The 6,360-nt window shown below is 44.6% G+C and overlaps 1 long non-coding RNA gene across 1 annotated transcript; it reads left to right on the top strand.

Moving 5' to 3' along the window:
* Window positions 1-2,158: 2,158 nt before the first annotated feature.
* On the top strand, window positions 2,159-5,600 carry LOC147600041 (uncharacterized). Its single transcript, XR_015259111.1, has 3 exons — window positions 2,159-2,263; window positions 3,945-4,007; window positions 5,301-5,600. It is a non-coding gene; the product is annotated as an uncharacterized LOC147600041 (long non-coding RNA).
* The last annotated feature ends 760 nt before the right edge of the window (window positions 5,601-6,360 follow it).

The following is a 6,360-nucleotide window of genomic DNA, read 5'->3' as shown; positions in this document are numbered from 1 at the left end:
GCTCTGGTCAAGCATCCTTTTTGTATACGAGTGCTCTAACCTATATCTAACATCAGCTCAACATGCTTCATGTTAGCTTTAAAAAAGTAATGCTAACTCACAAAGTGAGTAAAGAGGATGCAATACACTCCATTAATTATCTAATATGGTTTTGTAACTCTGCAAGCTGCCTGGTGTCCAGACCATTTGTCCCATCGTATGGGATAAACACATGGTATACTGAAGGTGCCTTTTCCCTCTAATTCTGGCCTGCCTTATAACGATCATGCCATGTCAGCTTGCCAGACAAGTGTAATTTGCTTTTTTTTTTTGCTTGGAATCGGGATAATGATCTCAATGATAGGAGTTCATTAGATGAGGAGTCATGCTGCTATGCTGACAGCAGTGCAGGCTTTACTCACAAATTTGTGCTACCTAATGTTTTGGGCGGGAGGTAAAGCAAGCAGCGGCACAGACCGGACACCCATATTGAGTTCAAAGTGCTGAACAAAGATTTCCATTGGGAAGAAAAATAGTTGGAGCTGGAGTAATCTAGGTGGCTGTCAGTGCAGAATTAGAGAACAATATTTACCTGAACTGCTAAGGGGTCTCTGAAATATTGCTACAACGTGGTATGTGTTTAATGCTCAGTGTAAGCGTGCATCGGTTTCAAATGAAACCCGCCTGTTTGTTATGGCTTGGTTGTTGCTAGGTTCTTGGGTTTGGGCACGAAAGAGAACTTGGTCTATATTAGTGGTTTTGTCCAAAAAATGCCAGAGGCCCAGAATATTGGGTGTCTTTATTTGAGCTTTTGCAAATCCAAGTAAGAAAATCATTCCCAAAAAGAAATCAGCAAGGAATTGAAAAGGATACCTGCTGTGAATACACAGTTAAAATGCTAATTGACCTTCCAAAGGGGAAAGAGAGCTGCTGTTTGAAATAACAAATGAGTGGTGCCAGCGGTGCAAAAGTTGAAAAGAGCTCTCTGAGGTGACAGGCTGAATAGGAGCCGCAGAGGAGTGCAGGTCACCTTGTTTGCTGCTGCGCTTCCTCACTTGGGTACTAATGAAGCACTGTACTTACCAGCACTGTCCCTTCCCACCCTTGCATCTTGTTCTTGTGCCCATTTCTCCACAAAACAGCTTTCCTCAGGAAGATGAATATGGGTATGAGTGTGAACGTCTGAACAGAGATGCTTTGTAAGCTGGAAAATGGCAATCAGGAATCCGGGCCCCACAAAGCCAGTGAGCCCTTTGGCGCCCAACGCTGCCAGCAGTTTATTTGTACAAAGTTTCTTTGTCCTGGGGATTGGTGGTAGAAAACATAAAATCTAAAGGCTAGTGGAAACCTGTGAAATGCCAGAGGTTAAAGCCAGAAACTTCTATTAATATAGTGACGCCGGGTAAGGAAATTATTTTAAACTTTGTTTCTGTACTAACAAAAGCCATAGTTCAAAGCCACACCAGGAAAAGGTGGTCTTGCTATCTCAGCTTCTTTTTTTTTCCCCTGTCCCTGAGACCTCCTAGCACTGGCACTGGTTACCTGTCTGACCCAGGTGAGGTCTTCAGTGATGCTGGGCTTTTGCAATCCAACTTGAGCAGGCAACTGGAAAAATGAACAGATTTGCAGTTTCTTACAAAAATACACATAAATGACAACTCTCCCCATCTAACTGTATCTCACCTGACAAGAAAACAGGATTGTGATTAAAACTGCTAAAAACCGAAAGAAGTTTGGGTTGGTTTCTCTTCTCAGGAGGTTCAGCTTAGGGGAAGAAGGAAGGAGAAAGCAGCCAGCCCGGGGGGGATGAAAGTTGGCCGTGCCCAGGCAATGCTACTTCAGTAGTTTTCCAGCACTCTTTATAAAGCTCAGTTCAGTGGTTTTTCTCTCTCTATGATGGTGGAACAGGTTTTTTTGTGGTTTTGATTTTAAAAAAAATAAACTTATAAACAAAGACAGTGTGATGAAGCAGAAATCTCTACCCGGGCACACCCTCTTATTGGGTAGGGTAAATAAATGGCTTTTTCATGTGTATTTTCAACTCTCATTCCTCACATTCAAACTCCACCCATTGTACCAATCACCCCCAAAAGCATCAGCAGGTCTCCTGGCACATGTATAAAACCAGGACAGGTCAGGACAGCTTTCACATGGTGTGCGATACATCGCCAAGCGCTTAATTTTATAGAAGTGAAGGAGTGTTAACGGGTGTCAGAAGCCACGATGTCAAGTAAAAACTTCCAGGGATTGAAGCAACAGGCTGAAGGTGCAGCAAAAGATGCTGGTAAGAAAGACTAAATATCATTGTATAGTTGGGGGGTGCTTACCCGCTACTTTTGCTTACAGAAACCACCATCTGTAGTTACACAGGCAGCTTCATCGGTGCTAGCAGGTCACAGCTTCTCCTTTTCTTTCAGTTCCTGGGGCCAAGTTTTGGCCATCGCCTGGAGAAGGCCCAGGATGGCCACGGCTCTTGGCTCAGCATGGGCCACCACCTCCACCCGCAGCTGCCTCAGCGGCTGCTGAGCATCGTCCAACTCTTATCACCCCCCAAACAAATCTTTAAACTTAGTGTTTTTTAGAGCAGTGAAGCCTGTTCTGGTAGTAACACACTTTTGCATCTAGCATTTGCATTGCTCAGGGGGGTCTTTTCTCACACCCTGAAGAGGTTTTTGAACTGCTGTCCTTCCAAGAAGTTGGAGTTAACCTTTGATTAACATTTGCTACTTGGCCTGACTATCAATGCCTTCTGGTAATAACTATATTGATTGCAATGGGCTGCTTGTAATAGTAGCACAAGTATGTTTCTGTTTTCTTCTTCAGCAGTGATCATCAGACTTTGCAGGGTTTAAAAAAAATCTGTGCACACATTTCTGTCATAGCTATGCTCATGTTGTAGGGCCAAGCTCTATATTATTATTAGGGCTGTGCGTTGAAAAACAACTTTTTGATGCAAGCTATAATAGCTTTTCCTTTAAATGAAAATTTTCAGCATGCGTATAGCTTAGGCTAGCATTTTACAGTATATTCCTCACAGTGTTTGTGTGCAGCTCATTCCTAGCAGGGTATAATTTGTATCGGTCCTGGACTCTGGTCCTGCACATGCTTTGTTGTAGAGCTGAAACGTGTGAGTAACCTCACTGACTTCCTTGGAGTTACAGTAAGTTTCTGTACACCTGGTAACAAATGTATAGTAGACCCAGAAACATGCCAGCACAGCTTTCTGAAAAACAAAATAGTCCTTGCTACATCCTGAATATATTAATTCAGGTCACTTGAATGAATGTGACCTGAAGGTCACTTCCAGCAAAAGTAATAGGATCACTATCGCTCTTTCATAAGCTATCAAACATCTTACAGTTAGATGGCACTTCACTTTTTCAGTGCTTTATATTCTGGAGTTGATCTATTATGTTCCTAGCTTCTGCTCCCCTTCTTCCTCTATTTATATCTTATTTGTAAAATGTCCCTTCCCCTATCCTGGTCTTTGATGCCTTTGCTTCCATTTTGGGAAAGGCACGACTCCCAGATTGCCTACAAAGAAAATGCATGCTAGATGGCCAAGCTTCTCCAAGCAGAATAAGCTAGAAAAATAAATAAAATCAAGTCTAGGGTAAAATAAGCAATTTGCAGCTAGATGTCATCATTCCAACTCACTGCTAATCTTCGCTTCTTTATGTTCTTCTTATGTTATCTCCTTATCTGTCATCGATTTGCTCAGCTGACCCTAGGTGCCAGGTGAACACTGATCTCAAAGCAAGCGGCTCTGGCAACACACACCGTTCCTAGGGTGTCCACGAGCAAAGCACACAGCCTCAGCCTGCTCCGTGCCAGCTTTATCTCTCACCGGGGGCACAGCCTTCTGCGGACACACAGAAAAGCTAATTGACACAGGGAATTCCTGTGAGTGTAAACATGAACAGCTGGAAATGATATATTTTTTTTTTTTCTGTTCTCAATTACAGCAAACACATTGGGACAGGCTACTCAGGATGCAGTCAACCAAATTACAGATGCAAGCCAGAAAGGTAGGAGAAACAACACGCAAATCAAGAAGTGATGGAGCAGCTCAACACGAGCCAGCAGCGGGCAGTGCTCATTCCCCCTCTGTCCCATGGGCGTTCTCAGCCTGAAAGTCCTTGGTTTCAGCGACAATTTTTGGCCTTTTACAAATCTCATGGGAAAGGATTTTGGGATCTGTGGCTTAGTAATTCCATATATTTAGTGGCAGATGTATTGTGACAGCCGACACCCCCCTAGCCACCAAGTCTCATGCACAGCACTCAGATTTTGGCTTCCTTTATGGAAAACTTGTGGGAACAGCAGGGACAAAACTTTGCTCTTCATTCTTGAGGACTGACTGACCCTGTGATACATCTTGCTTCCCCAGCCTGGAGGGCGGAAGTCCATCCAGGTCCAGCCCCTGCTGAGGCAGCAGCTGGGGTCAAACATTAATGATCCTGCAGCTGGAAAGGTGCCGTCGGGAGAGCTTTGGAGCCTTATTTCTGAGGACTGGAAACAAGTTAAACTAAAAACTAAGCCTAGTTTTCACTTAATTTTAATATTTTTTTTAAGACTGAGGGGTGAATTAGCAATATCAGGGGCTAAAATGTTTAACGAAAGCCAAAATGCATTGGCAATGTCTCCTTAGAGCAGATACCCTCTACAGCTCCATGATGTGGTGAGAAGGAAGGGCTTGGGCACTTGTTGATGTTAGATAGGGAGGCAGCAAAATTGCCAAAATATAGCCAAGATCCCAGAGAAGGGAGAGAGGCCATGGCACGTTTCTGAGGGTCTCCTATCTCCTGGGGAGACCCGGCTGCAGTTTCCCAGGGGTCCCGCACAGGAGTGACCCTGTGCCCACAGCCCACGACTGGGCACAGCCCGCACCAGCGGTGCCTCAAATACACTCACTGAGGAGAAGGGAATAGAGGGGGAAGCATTCTTCACCTTCCCCATCACTCGATAAGATTGCCTTTCCCAAACTCTCCCGTGTTCGTGGCACTTCTTAGCCCAAAGCACCCTCCTCCATCAGCCAAGCCACACGGAGACCAAAATGGATCTGTTCCAGCTTTGCCCCATCCTTCAGCTCATACGGCTTCAGCTCAGCACCCAAAATGGCTGAGTGACCACTCCTATTTAGCAGCCCCTTACAGCCCACCCTAAATACATCCTGCCAAACCCAACTATAACCACCTGTGGAGAACATTTCTTTTTTAAAGCTATATCCCTATATTTGTATAGTTCAATCATTTTCACACCTTCCCCTTCCATCATCAATATTAAAACAAGGTGCATTTATCTGTTTCCCTCTCTTGCAGTTATTGACAAGGCTTCCAAGACGGTGCAAGACGGGGTAGAAAAAGCAACCGGACAAGCTGCAGAAGCAATGTCCGGCATTGGGAAAAAATGTGGATTTAAGAAATGATGCTAATTCAGCCAAACAGTATTGCATGTAAAAATCTCTCTTTGGTCTGCAATTCCTTACTCCTTTGTGTAGAAAAATGAAAGCTGTTTGAGATCTGGATAATTTCTCTCTCTCCAAATACAAAATTTTAAGGCAGAAGGCCCACGCCCATCCTTCATATAGGAAAAATACAACTTTTAGCACATCTTGTGACATCTGTTCACGATCTCCAGCATGGCTCATAAGGCTTCAGCAATGCTATTGCCCCACTCTTACAACAGCACAACGATTATTGCCACGTTTGCTGAGTGTATTTACAAAAACAGTGAAACTGTTCCTACTCCAGAACGCCAGAACATTCATGTGATGAAACTGAGTTTCCTCCCAGTAACCAAAAGTTAAGCTGGGGTTGTGTTTCATGTCAGTTGTTTGTTTGTTCCCATCTGCTGTATTTTCAGATGAAGATAAATAAAAGGTATTGTAAAATTTCCGCCACCCAGAAATGTGTCGCCTTATTATGTACTCTTGTTATTTTGTTGGGCTTTCAATGAAGGATCTCACAATGTCTTGCAAATCTCTCTTGCTTTTTGATTCAAAACCCAGTGAGGTCGGTGACCACCCTCTGAGGGGGGTGAGTCCTGAGTCATTTTGCAGACTGGCAGGCAGACACTTGGTCTCTGCAGGTCAATGGGAGTTGCGGTGTCCATCCCCTCGTCCTTTCTCTCTAGGTCTGCTGCCAGTCTAGATTTCTTGTTGTCCACCACACATCTCCTGTTAAATCTCCTAGTGGCAAAAATCAGACACTTTATCCCAATGCATGCTCACATAAAACCGACTGGTACCCCTGATGTGACAGACGGCACCACGGCGTGCTCAGCGCGTCTCTCTAATCACGCCTGAGCTGCGGCATCTGCGCGGTTCTCCTGGGCAGCTCGGGACCTGCTGCGCGGCAGCCGCCTGCTCGCAGAGGTGGT

Source organism: Chlamydotis macqueenii, chromosome 7 (assembly GCF_036417535.1).
Source record: "Chlamydotis macqueenii isolate bChlMac1 chromosome 7, bChlMac1.mat, whole genome shotgun sequence".
In the NCBI taxonomy this organism is placed as follows: domain Eukaryota; kingdom Metazoa; phylum Chordata; class Aves; order Otidiformes; family Otididae; genus Chlamydotis; species Chlamydotis macqueenii.
Note: the sequence above shows the minus strand (reverse complement) of the source record. Positions and strands in the feature narration are given on the sequence as shown.